At 43.7% G+C, this 13,219-nt stretch overlaps 1 non-coding gene and 1 pseudogene across 1 annotated transcript; both read left to right on the forward strand.

Moving 5' to 3' along the window:
• LOC142436316 (ninein-like protein) overlaps nt 1–13,219 on the forward strand; it is an 88,973-nt pseudogene that overhangs the window by 20,144 nt on the left and 55,610 nt on the right.
• On the forward strand, nt 6,031–6,162 carry LOC142436317 (small nucleolar RNA SNORA84). The gene has a single exon (XR_012781870.1). It is a non-coding gene; the product is annotated as a small nucleolar RNA SNORA84 (small nucleolar RNA).

Below are 13,219 nucleotides of genomic sequence, written 5' to 3' on the forward strand. Positions count from 1 at the left end.
CTGAACTAGGGATGGATGTGCGCATAGTTGGCATTAAAGAATCAAGATAGTGGCTATAGAGCCGTACCGCTTCTTGTGCCATGCACACCTTCCTGAACAGATGCTCTCTGGCCAGAGGTGTGAGTTTGTAAGGAGGAATCTTGGGGAAATGACCTAGGCAGGCAGGTATGTCTTCCAGGAGACACCCACATCAAGTGAAGTGTGATCCCTGTTTGTGGATTAAGATTTGAACATGGAAATGGGTTTCTCTTCTTTGTCAAGGATTTTCTCCAGGGTAAGTTGCACTGAGGCTAAGAACTAGGGAAGATACAGAAACAAGGGTAACTCATGTCCAAATGTGGAGACCTAGGTGTTGCTGGAAGCTAGTGTAGGATAAGGATCTCAAAGTGGCACCCCTGAGCCTGCAAGGGCAGGATCCCTAAGAGTTCTGTAACCTCGAATACCACTGAAGTATGGGTCCTATGGTAGTTACACAATCTGGTGTCAACTTGTGGAGGGGTAGAGTCTAGCCTATCAATCAGGTCATAGCTTGATGACCTCATTTGGACCCACCACGAAGATAAATAGCTCACTGGAGGCCAGATAGACACAGTCTCTGCATCGTCTTCCTTCGGACAAGTCACATGGAGCTAGGCTGATGAAAGCCAGAGCCTTAGAGCTGGAGGAGCCACGTGGAGACCCACACCAGCACTGAGATGCTTAGACTGCCACTGGATCCACAAGATAATTTACTCTCTGATCTTCCTGCATTCAGTATCATTGCATATGTTTTGTGAGTTTGAAGAGGACTTTATAGATTGATGTCAGACATATGTGCTAATATCAGACTTAGGGACTTGATTTGAACTAGGGTGGGATGTTTTTGTGATATTCAACTGCTCTTGTATATAGAGCTCTTTCTACACACAGATGGGTGTCTATGAATTTGTTTCTCTAGTCTACTCAGACTAACACATTATGGTCCCTTGGGAGTGGAGTACTAGATAAAAGAATCATAAAGATGGAGAGTGGATGTTTGTTTGATCTCTGCTTCATGATAGTGCTTCTTTGGCTAGCCAGAAGTCAGATATGGCCATGCAGTTTACTGGATAGTTTTCTGGAAAGAACATGGGAAGTTAAAGTTTGGATTCTTTTCATTGGTTGTAGTCTTTGGTTATTCTTGTGTGAAATGGTGAAAATGTGATTAATGTATATTTTGAGCTCAGGGGACAAAATCACCCCTTGAATTTCTCAGAGTTGCTTAGTGAAAATGGCTGACAGAAGGTCAAAATGGCTGAGAGAAAGCTGGCTGGAGGGGCAGGGAGCACTTCAGGCAAGACGGCAACTGAGTAACACATAGCAGAGGGACTCTGCAGAAATTAGCGCAGGAGAGTCACTAAGGGGGATGTTGTGCACTGCCTGGTTGCAGGAGGAGCGTCATAAAGATAAACAGGCAAATATCCACTCGGTTTTGAGGAGCTGGGGGCTTTGTCTTACCACAGTGAAGGCTGGCTAAGGTCTAACCTTAGCCCCACCACTGTCTCAGCCAGAGACGGGATCATCTGGAGCTGGCACAAAGGCTTTATCTTAACACAGCCACACTTCAACTCCGAATTGTGGAAGGGTTTAAACCCCTCCAGCCCCAGGGTCAGGGATGGGGTTAAGCTATATTGTTACTTTTGTTTCTCACTCTTCCTTCTTTCCCACTACAGTTTCAACAGGCTCTTCTTTTTTTCCCTCTCTCTTTCTCTTCCTTTTAATCTCACACACCACTGCCAACCTCCAGGCATCTCCTCTTATCCTAGGGCTTTCACTCAACAAAGAGGCTAGAGATCTTAATATTACAATTAGACAATTTGACCTGATAGATGTGCACAAAGCTATTCACCCAAATACAAAAGAATTTACATTCTTTTCAAGCCCACATGACACATATTCAAAGATAGAGGTGCTGGGGCATTAGATGAATCTGCATAAGTTTAAGCACATTGATATATGTACCTCTCTCTCTGACCACTGTGCCATAAGACTGGAAAACCAACAAAAGGAAGATGAAGAAAACAAGGACAAACAATTGGAAGATGATAACTCTCTTGCAAAAGGAGTGTGTGCTGGCCCAGATCAGAGATGAAATTAGGGAATTTCTGGAAATCAACAAGAATGAGCACATGATGTACCAAAACTTATGGGACACAGCAAAGGCAGTTATCAGAGGAAGTCTCATAGCAATACATGAACACATGAAAGAGGAAGAGAGACTTATGATTGATATGCTGGCACAAAATTTACAGCAACTAAAGCTGAGTCAACAGGACAAACCTATTAATAGATTAAGAAAATAAATAATAAAAATCATGGCTGAGATTCAGAAGAGGGAAAATAAGAAAACTATGGTAAAATTAGTGCTGCTAAAAGTTGTTTCTTTGAACAGATAAATAATTGACAGGTTTTTCTTTTCTAATTTGTCATTTGTTTTTTTGTTGTTGTTTTCTTTTGTTGCTTTGTTTTGGTCCGTCATGTTTTTGGTGCATATTATTATCTCTGTAGGTCTATCTAGATAAGATAGGCAGGATAAACCATCTGGAAGACAAAACGGGACATACAGTATTGCAGGGACATGGGTGAGGGACAGGTGGGGGAAAGGACATGTGTGTTAAAAGCCCAGGGACAAGTGAACAACAAGTGATCCAAAAATGATGGCAACGAATATGTAGGAGGCCTGGTAGGGCTTGATCAAGGGCAATGTAACCAAGAGGAATTACTGAAACCCAAATGAAGACTGAACATGATAGTGGGACAAGAGGGAAGGCAGAAATGATCACAATGATCTGCATATAACCCCCTACCTGGGGGACGTACAATAGACATGTGGGGGATGGGAGACATTGAACAGTGTAAGATATGAGAAAATAATAATAATTTATAAATAATACTTTATAAATTATCGTGAAGGCAGGAGTGTGGGGGAGGAAGGGAGAAAATGCTTAGCTGATACCAAGGGTTCAAGTAGAAAGAAAATATCTTGAGAATGATGATGATGGCAACAAATGTACAAATGTGCCCGACACAATGGATGTATGAATGGATTGTGATAAGAGTTGTATGAGCCCCAATGAAATTATTTTAAAAAATAAAAATAAATAATGAACCCTGGCTCTGGCTTGATGCTGTCAGAGGCCTAATGCCATATTTTCTATCAATAGAAGCGTTTAGATAATGAGTAAGATAACTAAATAAGCATCGAATTTGACTGTTTTACGAATAGAGCTTAGGATCTGATGCTACTCTGTTTATACTGATTTTTTTTCTGTTTATTATTATTGATATATGATTGATAGAAATGATTATTGGGAAATTTGAAAATAGAGAGCTTGTAAGCCCACTTGTTTCTCGTCATTAAAACTGGATTGTTAGATGGGTTTAGGACACACCCGCAAAGAAGGCTTTGAAAAAATAAGCTCTGAAAAGAAAAGTGTCTTCAGTGTTGAGGACATTTAAGGGTGAAGATACTTGCCAAGGGCTGTTGACAGATTGACAGGGGGAAAAAAGGGAACTCTTTGGATATTTAAATTTTGAACTCGTGGTTTTGTCAGAAGCTGGGAAAAAATCTGGAACCATGAAGAAAACTACTCTCTGGGGCTGAATATTACAGGGAGCCTGTGGGCAGGCTGAACTGCTTGCTAGGCGACCACCCAGATCCACTTGTTGAGTGGAAGTGGGCGAAATGCAGCAATAAAGAGACAGATTGAGTCTGGCCACTGACACTCATGGACCTTGTTTCAGGAACGTGAAGAGAAAACGAGAGTGGGTTGACTGGTCTGAAATTCATGATCTAGCGCAAGGGGGCTAGGCTTGTTGAAAATTTGTGACAGTGCCCATGGTCTAGAAGCGAGGTGACCAATGGGCACCATGTGGACGCTGAGTGAAGCAGCCCACATTGAGTTGACCAGAATCCGACCAGATGAAGAGATGTTTGAGCCTGTGAAGTAGAGATATTGCTGCAGACTTCATGGATAGCCTGTCCTGATTTGACTTTACTATGGATGGGGAGTTCACAAGGTTCTAACTGGGGTGAAGGTTCCTCAGAACACGGCTGATGTAAGTGGGCAGTATAGAAATTTTATACCTAAAATGGAGATGATAAAGGCATGAAGTGGTTGGCTACAAACTTTCATAGGTGCTGGAATATGTACATAGGATTATAGGTTTAAGTGTGTGTTCCTTAACTGCGATGCTTAGGCATAGAATATTGTTTTGTCACTTATATAATATGTTTAAATGAGGATGGCACATACTGAATGGTACACTTATTAGTTTTATCTTGTTAGTTACAGATATGATTTTATTATTTTTTTGTTAAGAATTATGTATGGGTAAAAAGTTGTGTAAAAGTGTCAACTTGACAAAGGTTGGTCTGTGGTAGTTACATATTCTGGTGTCAACTTGTTGAGGGGTGTTGTCTAGCATGTCAATCAGGTCACAGCTTGATAACCTCATTTAGGCGTGCCACTGAGATAAATAGCTTACTGGAGGCCAGATAGATACAGAGGCCAGATAGATACAGATAGGTGCTTCATCCTCCTCCGGACAAGCCACATGAAGCTAGACTGATGGCAGATAGAGCCATGGAGCCACATGGAGACTCATGCCAGCCCTGAGATGTTTATAATGCCACTGGATCCACAAGACTTTCCATCCACTGGCCTGTGATCTTCCTGCATTTGGCATATTGCATGTGTTTCGTGAGTCTGAGGAGGATTTTATAGATTGGGATTGGACATATGTGCTAATATTGGATTTATGGACTTAATCTGGACTTGGGGTGAAATTTTTTCTCAATATTCAATTGCTCTTGTGTATAAAGCTTTCTCTTAACACCTATGAGTGTCTATGAATTTGTTTTTCTAATCTACCCAGACTAACAGGTCTTTCAGCACAGCAACTTGACCCATTATCCTGCTGTCATAGCCATCTACTCTTCCTGTCACGTGTATTTCTACATACAGCACACACTTGTACACATATCCACACAGTTTGGACCCATCCACTGTATACATGTACACCCACTATATATACACACCTGATACATGTAGTCAATGCTACATGTATACACCCAAACTATAGATGCGTCTGTCATACACACACACACACACTTAACTATACACACACACTATATATGCACATGATACAAGGTGGTACCCTCCCAGAACTGGAATTGTGCTGGGCAGAGTAGACCTTTCCTAATATGACTTTTTCTCCCTCTTTGAGAGCTCCGGGTTGCAGCGCCACCTGAGAAGGTTCTCTCTGGTCACAGTGAATTTTTTGTAAAAGCGGTTTCACTGGAACCTTGTTTTTCATGATGGCGAATTTAAGAGAACAGCATGCAGCTATGAAACTTTGTTTCCTCCTCAGGAAAAATGCCAAAGCAACTGTTGTGATGTTGAATACAGTTTAGAAAGACAGTGCTATGGGAAAAACTCTAAGTGTATGAGTAGTTTTCTCATTTCAAAAGAGGTGAAATGTTGATTGATGGCAAACCTCATTCTGGACGTCCATCATCTTATCGAACAGATAAAAATGTCGATTTGTAGTGCATTTGGAATTCGTTCCACCAGGTTAGACTGTTAGTCAAGCTTTCTATTAGAGGATCTGAAAAGATTTCGTAACAGTGTGCGGCAAAAACAGGCCTGATTTATGGCAGACAGGGGACTGGTTTTGCCACCATGATAATGCACCTGCTCACACAGCCATCTCAGTGTGCCAGGTTCTGGCAAAAAGCAGAATGTCTCTCTTGCCCCATGCACCTTACTCACCTGACCTTGCATTGTGTGACTTTTTTTTGTTTCCTCGAAGAAGAGGGACATGGAAGGATAACTATTTGAGGACATAGAAGAGTGAAGAAAAACACTAGGGAGGTGCTGTCAGCCATCCAAACAGATGAGTTTGAAAAATGTTTCCAAGAATTAAATTGCAGATTTTACAAATGTATCAAGTGTAATTGAGAGTACTTTGTAGGTGACAAGTTTGTTTTGTAAAAGAATTTAAATGCATGCCCCATGGTTGCTGGGCACTGTTGGGCAGATACAGCTTTCCAGCGATGGCAATGGGCCAGAGCGATCCTGGGATGCATGCATGGGGCTGTTCCTTTTCAGCAGCCTCCATAGCCCGGTCACTGGTACATGGAAAAAAATTAAATACATAGCTTTGAAAAAAATTCCAGGGTTTTTTTGATGGGGTACCACCTACTATATGCACACAAATTGTAAGGCACACAAACTCATGCCCACCACACACACTGCTAGTGTACGTAAACATCATAAACACAGTGCCTACACATCCGTTCACTATACATTCTGTATGCATTCATGCACAGTATATTCATATACATGCACTCTCTACACACCCACACTAAATTCACTGCAGAGATATGAGTGTATACACAGTATATAATAGCTTTGGGGCATAGAATGTCAAACTGAGGAGTGGGCGGATTCAGTCTTTCGTTTGTGGAGCACAAAGTCCTACCCCTCTCTTGATAGCTCTCACCTGAGAATTGCCCATTTGCACTGTCATTTTAGGGCAGAAACTGGAAGGAGGCCAGGGTGGTAGAGTCTCCTGTATTATTTCAAAGTAGAGTGTGCCATATCTTGTGTGTGTCTCCACAGTTTGGCTATAGAGTGTGATGTTTGACCATGTCATGTGGTATACCTGTTAGATAGATAGATAGATAGATAGATAGATAGATAGATAGATAGATAACCTACTTACTAACAGGTATACTAGCTCTGTACTGATGTCATATATATATATATATATATATATATATATATATATATATATATATATATATATATATATATATATATATATATATATATATATATATATATGACAGCAGGAGAATCAGGTGGACATGGTATAGGGGAAACCCATTCTGAGCCTCATATTTTCTAGAGTAAGTGGCTAGAGGGTTCATAGCAGTTCCAGATGCATTTGAGTATCAGGGACTCTCCATTGATAGCCATGGTGCCCTCTTCCACCTGCAAACAGAGTAAAATACCTGCTCTAGAGTGTTGTCCAGTTGGCACGCAGAGCACCCAGCGTAGCTTAGTAAGCTCGGTGAACAAGCTCCTTCATTAGAGAATTGGTGACTCAGTGAGTACAGGCAGAGGAGGTTTCTGCTCCCTTGAGCCTGACTCAGGAAGTGTACTGCTGGGAGAAGATGAGGGATGAAGGGTGGAGAGTATAGCTAGGACAAGCCTGGTGGTCATCAGAGAAGGGACCGGAAAGAGTCCAGGATGAGCCAGAAAGAGCAAGAGGAGCATGATTTAAGCTGTGGGGCTGGACTTGAAAGGGCTAAAAAATAGCTAGGTATCCTTCTATCTGGAGGCCAGCGAGCCGGTGTGTCAGAAAAGAGGAGTTAAGGGTGATTGAGCAAGGTATTGAGGGTCCCAGATCCAGATCCCAGCCAGCAAGGCAGTGAGGAGAGGGTAGCTGAAGAGCCATGAGCAGGTTGGAGCAAGGTGGTTTTTACTCTGAGGGAGGCAGGAGCACTGGATGCCTGGAGCAGAAATGTGATGACCTGAAGGCGTGGAGAACACTCATTCTTACTCCCAGGGATTCCTGACAACACATATTTACTGGAAAGGGCTCTGAGGTAGAAAAAATTTAAGGGAAATATTTCTTGCCCTTGTGGATTCATAGAATATCTGAACGTAGCAGGTCAGCTTTCCGCTTGAGAGACTTTACCATCATCGTAAGACTCCCCTAGCTTGCTTAGCTGAAAGCTGCTTGCTTCTGTATTCCCAGTAATGTGCAGTTTCACACACAGGGAAGCCCACTCTGCTTTTGGAGCCTCTTAGGAATTTCTCCATGATGGCAAGCCCCTCTTTAGGCTCTTCCTTTGTGAGGCCCTGTGTACCTTGTTCGTCATGCCAGAGAGATGCGGATAGTTCACGGGCTGCACTTACACACCCAACTCACACTCATCCTCACTGCCATTGACTCAGTGTGGACTCATAGCGACCATACAGGACACAGTAGGCCTGCCCTGGCAGTTTGCAAGCCTGTAGCTCTCTGTGGGAGTAGAAAGCCCTGTCTGCTGCCTTCTGGCTCCAGAGCAGTCATGGCTGCTTTGATGAATCACATCACTGTGCCCAGCCCTCTCACCTTTGCTAGAAAGTGAAGAGAGCGATAACTGGTGAGGTTGTTCTTGCTAGGCAGCGTGCAGGTTTGTGCAGTGGGGGACACGAGAAACAAGAGATTGGGCTGAACAGACGTGCGTGCTCACAGCACTTTCTTGGTCCCTGGTGTACAGACCACAGAGGAGAGCAGCTGCCACACGACCACTTCGTCCCTCGTGTCCATCTGCTCAGACCGGCACCTCTTCTCCGGCATCGATGACGGCACTGGGTTTGCATGCCCTGAGCAGGTGGTGGCTCTGTGGGCCCAGGAGGGCATTCAAAATGGCAAGGAGATTTTGCAGGTTTGGAAATGGATGGCCACAGCTGCTCCGCTGAGAATGGGCTGAGGGTGGGGTGGGAGCCCGAGAGGGTTACTGTGCTTGGCCTCTGCTCTCTGGCTTCCTTACTCCTGCTGCAACAGAGAATCCCAGACAGGGAAATTCTCGGGAAACTTTTCTTTTTGGCTATTAATATATAAAAATTTTAATTTTGAAAGAGCATAAATAAAATACAGAGAAAACAACAGTGATAAAAACACTCTGAAGGTAGGTTTTCATGTATTAGATACTTCCCCCTTTGCCATGCTAACCTTTCAGGCTTGTTGCTTGGACAAGGCAGCACTCCGACGGGCGTTGGAACAAGCACACTTTTGTGGTGGCATCAGAGTCAGAGAAGGTGCATGTATATAGTCAGCACTGACCACTACATAAGGGCATGCATTCTGCCAAGTCCTTTGATCAAAAAAGACCTAGGTGGGAACTGTGCCACTTGGCTCCACAGGCCAGCCTCGCATTCCTGGAAGCCATGGGGGTTTCCTGCCCATGCTCCTCCATTTCTTCTGCAACTGGCCCAGGAGACTAGCCTGGTGTAGCTCTTGCTCTTGGACTTAGTGTCACACTGTGCAGTAGTCAATTTAAAATAAATATAGCAAAGATTCATTTTTAAACATTCATTGTTTCATTCTGTATATGTGGGTGGTAAGATGCACATAACATCTCTTTTTAAGTTTATTTTTCAAAATTCTGAGAGAGAAGGAAGATTTCATTTTCTGTAATACTTTTGACCATGGCTCATGTCCTCTGATACATAATTTTTCTACCAATACAAATCATCAGTGTGTGTGTGTGTAGATAGATAAATAGATAGATAGATAGATAGATAGATAGATAGATATTATGGAGATATGAAATATGTGTCAGGATTCTTTACATATATTACGTTAGGAGTCTCTCCCAGAATTCTTTTAGTTTGAAATGGTAAAAACTCAACTCCAAGTGGCATAAGAAAAAAGGAGAATGTAAAATAAAATAATAATTTATAAATTATTAAGGGTTCATGAGGAAGGGGGCAATGGGGAGGGAGGAAGGGGAGGGAAAAAAGGAAAATGAGCTGATTCCAGGAACCCAAGCGGAAGGCGAATTTTGAGAATGACGAGGGCAACGAATGTATAAGGGTGCTTTACTCAATTGATGTATGTATGGATTGTGATAAGAGTTGTATGAGCCAAATAAAATGATTTTTTTTAAGAAAGAATGTTAGTGGCTTACAGTGGTGGGCAGTTGGCAGAGTTAATTTAGCCACTGCTCTCTGTAAGTGCCTGTATCAGTACCCTTTCATCTCTAACTGCTTCCAAATTTTCCTTTGCTATCAAGTTAATTTCAACTCATCATGATGCTAGGGGGCAGAATGGACTTACCCCTTTGGGTTTCCAAGAATTTAAATCTTTATGGGAATAGATAGCCTCTACTTTATTCCTCAGGGAAATGGGGTGGTTCAAACTGTTGACCTTGAAGTTAACATCTTATTGCATTACCCACCACACCACCAGAGCTCCTTCCAGTGCCCTTAGCCTTGGGCAAAGTCTCCTCTCTATAGCTCCATACAGCCTTTATAATTATTGGGTTTAGGTGGGGGGAAGGGCCCCTCTCTTGCTATTAATCCCCATGAAGTACTATGCATGGAGTCATATTCTTCCTCATGTGTCCCTGGCTCAGGCACAGTGGGATCTCCTATTGACAGCCTAGGAGTTGGAGTGGGGGCGGCCCCAAGAGGAAAAGTCTCAGGCAAATGGGAGAGCCAAGGAAAATGGAGTCTGGAGTCAAATTGTTGAGAGACTTAAACTCATCTTGAATGTCCCTTGGGATTTATTTCTAGAGCCTCGAATTCAGTGTGGATGAGAAGGTGAACCTTCTGGATCTGGCCTGGGCTATCGACAACAAGCTCCTGATGGTCACTGGTGTCATTCAGCAAGCGGCCCTGGCCTCCTACCACCAGGAGCTGAGCTACCTCCAGTAAGAGGCTGGGAGAGGTTGTTTCAAGGCTAGGGGTGTGGTTTGTTCTCAGGGGTCCGGGACTGGCAAGGGTCTGGGCTGCTGCCTTGCCTGCCCCCACCACCCTCTATAGGCAACTTGTGATGGGACAAGGAAAAGGGTCTCTGGTGTAGGGAGAGACGCTTTGCCTCTTCCTAATAGGGCCTAATGAGCAAGGGGCCGCCTACGGTTATTCTTGCCACAGGTCTTGCATACTTGGTGAGAGGCTTAGAAAGCCAGATCTCAAAATCCTAACCTAATCCCCTTAATAATATCCCAAGCAGCTGAATCCAACTTAAAACTTATGTGACTGACATTTTTCTTGCTATTATGGAGGTGCAAATGTTCTCCAGACCAGCCCACGGGGCCCCCAGGCTTAAGCCAATTGACTGAAAGCGCACACAAAAAAAATTGCTTCTTAGACCTTTTCACTGAGCACAACGTGGCAGTTGGCACCGTGTTCCATTACAACAGAGCTCTGCTTTCACTCAACGGGTTATTCATGTTGTTCTGCTAAATAGATTCACAGGGACAAAAGTTGATAGTATTTTATAGAAAGATAACTTTTCCAACAGTTTTGTTGGCATATAAGTCATGTATCATACAATTCAGTGGTTTAGACATATTTTAAAAGAATTGTGTAGGCGTCACCACAATGAGTTTTAGAATATTTTCTTCATTCTGGTACCCGTTATTATTAACTCCCCATAGCCCCCAGTCTCCCCTGCCACAACCGGAAGGAGCTATTAATCTAATTGCTGTTTCTATAGATCACCTATCCCGGATTTCATATACAGAAAATCCTACAAAACAAAATAAACACCAAAAAACCTCAATTCAAAAGCAAGTCGACAATAATATAAACCAAAACGAATAAAGTCATTTAATGTCAGGATACACCATTAGAGAACCATTCTTCAAAGACTCAAAGACAAGGCTAGCCCGCACTCAACACCATCATGTTGGCTGTTTTTTGTCGTTTATGCAGACCCAGAGTTTGAGGGCCCTGCAACGGTATGTGCTTCTGTGGGAAGCTGACAGAGTAGTAGCTACATTTGACAGTGTCTCCTTCCTGTGGGCAGGGGGCAAATGAAGCAAATGGTGCAGGAGCGAGACAAGGCAAGACAGGACCTGGAGAAGGCTGAGAAGAGGAACCTGGAGTTTGTGACAGAGATGGATGACTGCCACTCTGCCATGGAACAGCTCACGGAACGCAGGATCAAGTAGGTGCCACCGAGACAGCTTCTGGGTCAGAGCCTGGCACAGTAGCCCTCTAGAATCACAGCAGCTGTCCCCAATCTGGTCCCTACACCCTGGCCAGAGGGTGGGTGAAGGACAAATAGCTGCTACCCAAGTGGCAGTGCTATAGTTCTGGTTCATTGAAGGCCTTACTTGAGCCAGTAGAAACCAGAAAATGTGACTTTTTGTTTTGTACCATCAGTCAGGGGCCTCCAGAGTAACACGGTCAGTACGATAGATGGGTGTTCATATGGGTGGAAACATGGAGGGATACACGTGATTCATTTATTTTAGAAAACTGCCTCCTGGTTGTGAGGCTTGGCAATTCTAAAATCCATCGGTCAGATGGCAGGTTGGAGACTGTCTGCAGGATGGCTACGGTCTTAAAACATCCTTCTCCTTCCAGAAACCTTAACGTCTGCTCGGAAAACCTTCAACTTATTGCATAACCCCCCCCCCACACACACACACACACACACACACACATCATGGATCATGACCTGTTTTACTGAGGACTGACAGGCTTAAATGCTAATCATATGTAATGCCCTCATAGCAATACTAAGCCAATATGTTAATAAGCAGTGGAGCCCCATGGCCTACCCAACGGCACACATGAAATTAGCTATCACAAGACTCCTTGAAAGATGAGGGTACAATAGAAGCATCAACTGAACTCTGGGTGGGGCTGGTGCAGTATGCACTGGCTTCTCATTCTATATGCCTATGGGCTGCAGACATTCGTCTCTACCCTACCTCTACTCTCTTTGCTCAATCCGTTGGACCTGCCCTCAGCTCAAGGAAGACCTTTAACTATTGTTTGTGCTTGTGATGGGTGTTATGTAAGATATTTTTTGCAAACAGCTTCAGGAGTTCAGCAGGTAGCACTCAACACAGCGAAGGTACCCCAACACCTCAGTCTTACCTCTCATCATCCTTCATACTGAACAGTCTTAGGGGGAACTCTGTATGGTATGTTTGGTGATGGCTTCAAGGCCAGAGAAAAGGATGTAAGAAAACCTAGCCACATATATATCCACACTGCATCAGGGAGAAGGTTTTTTTCACCCCTATTGAGAGAAAAGTCTTGGCCAGAGGTGGCTAAACTCAGCTAGTGATTCACCTTCCTGAATCTTTTGTTTACTGAAGGTGCTCTGCTGGAAACAGCTGAGGCTACATGAAATGATCTTCTACATTTCTCTTTCTCTCATACTGGCTCATGCCAGAAGTCAGAACACTGGCTGCCTGCTCCCTGGTCTGTCTTCCTTCACTGGTGGGCAAGATGTCTGTGGGGCATGCCCTTTTAGAATCCTGCTTCCTTGCCCCTAGCCCCTTGCCCTTTGGGTAAGCTGAGTCCTTTGGTCTCCTCATCTCTAACCTGAGAATGGTAATGAGCCCTGTCTAGCATGGAGGGATGACCAACACAATATGTCGAGCTTCCTAATTCTGATGACTGTGCATAGGCCCAATCATGTGCCTCAGGAAACAGAGAGAGTGAGAGAGACGTCA

Source organism: Tenrec ecaudatus, unplaced genomic scaffold (genome assembly GCF_050624435.1).
Source record: "Tenrec ecaudatus isolate mTenEca1 unplaced genomic scaffold, mTenEca1.hap1 Scaffold_215, whole genome shotgun sequence".
NCBI lineage: Eukaryota > Metazoa > Chordata > Mammalia > Afrosoricida > Tenrecidae > Tenrec > Tenrec ecaudatus.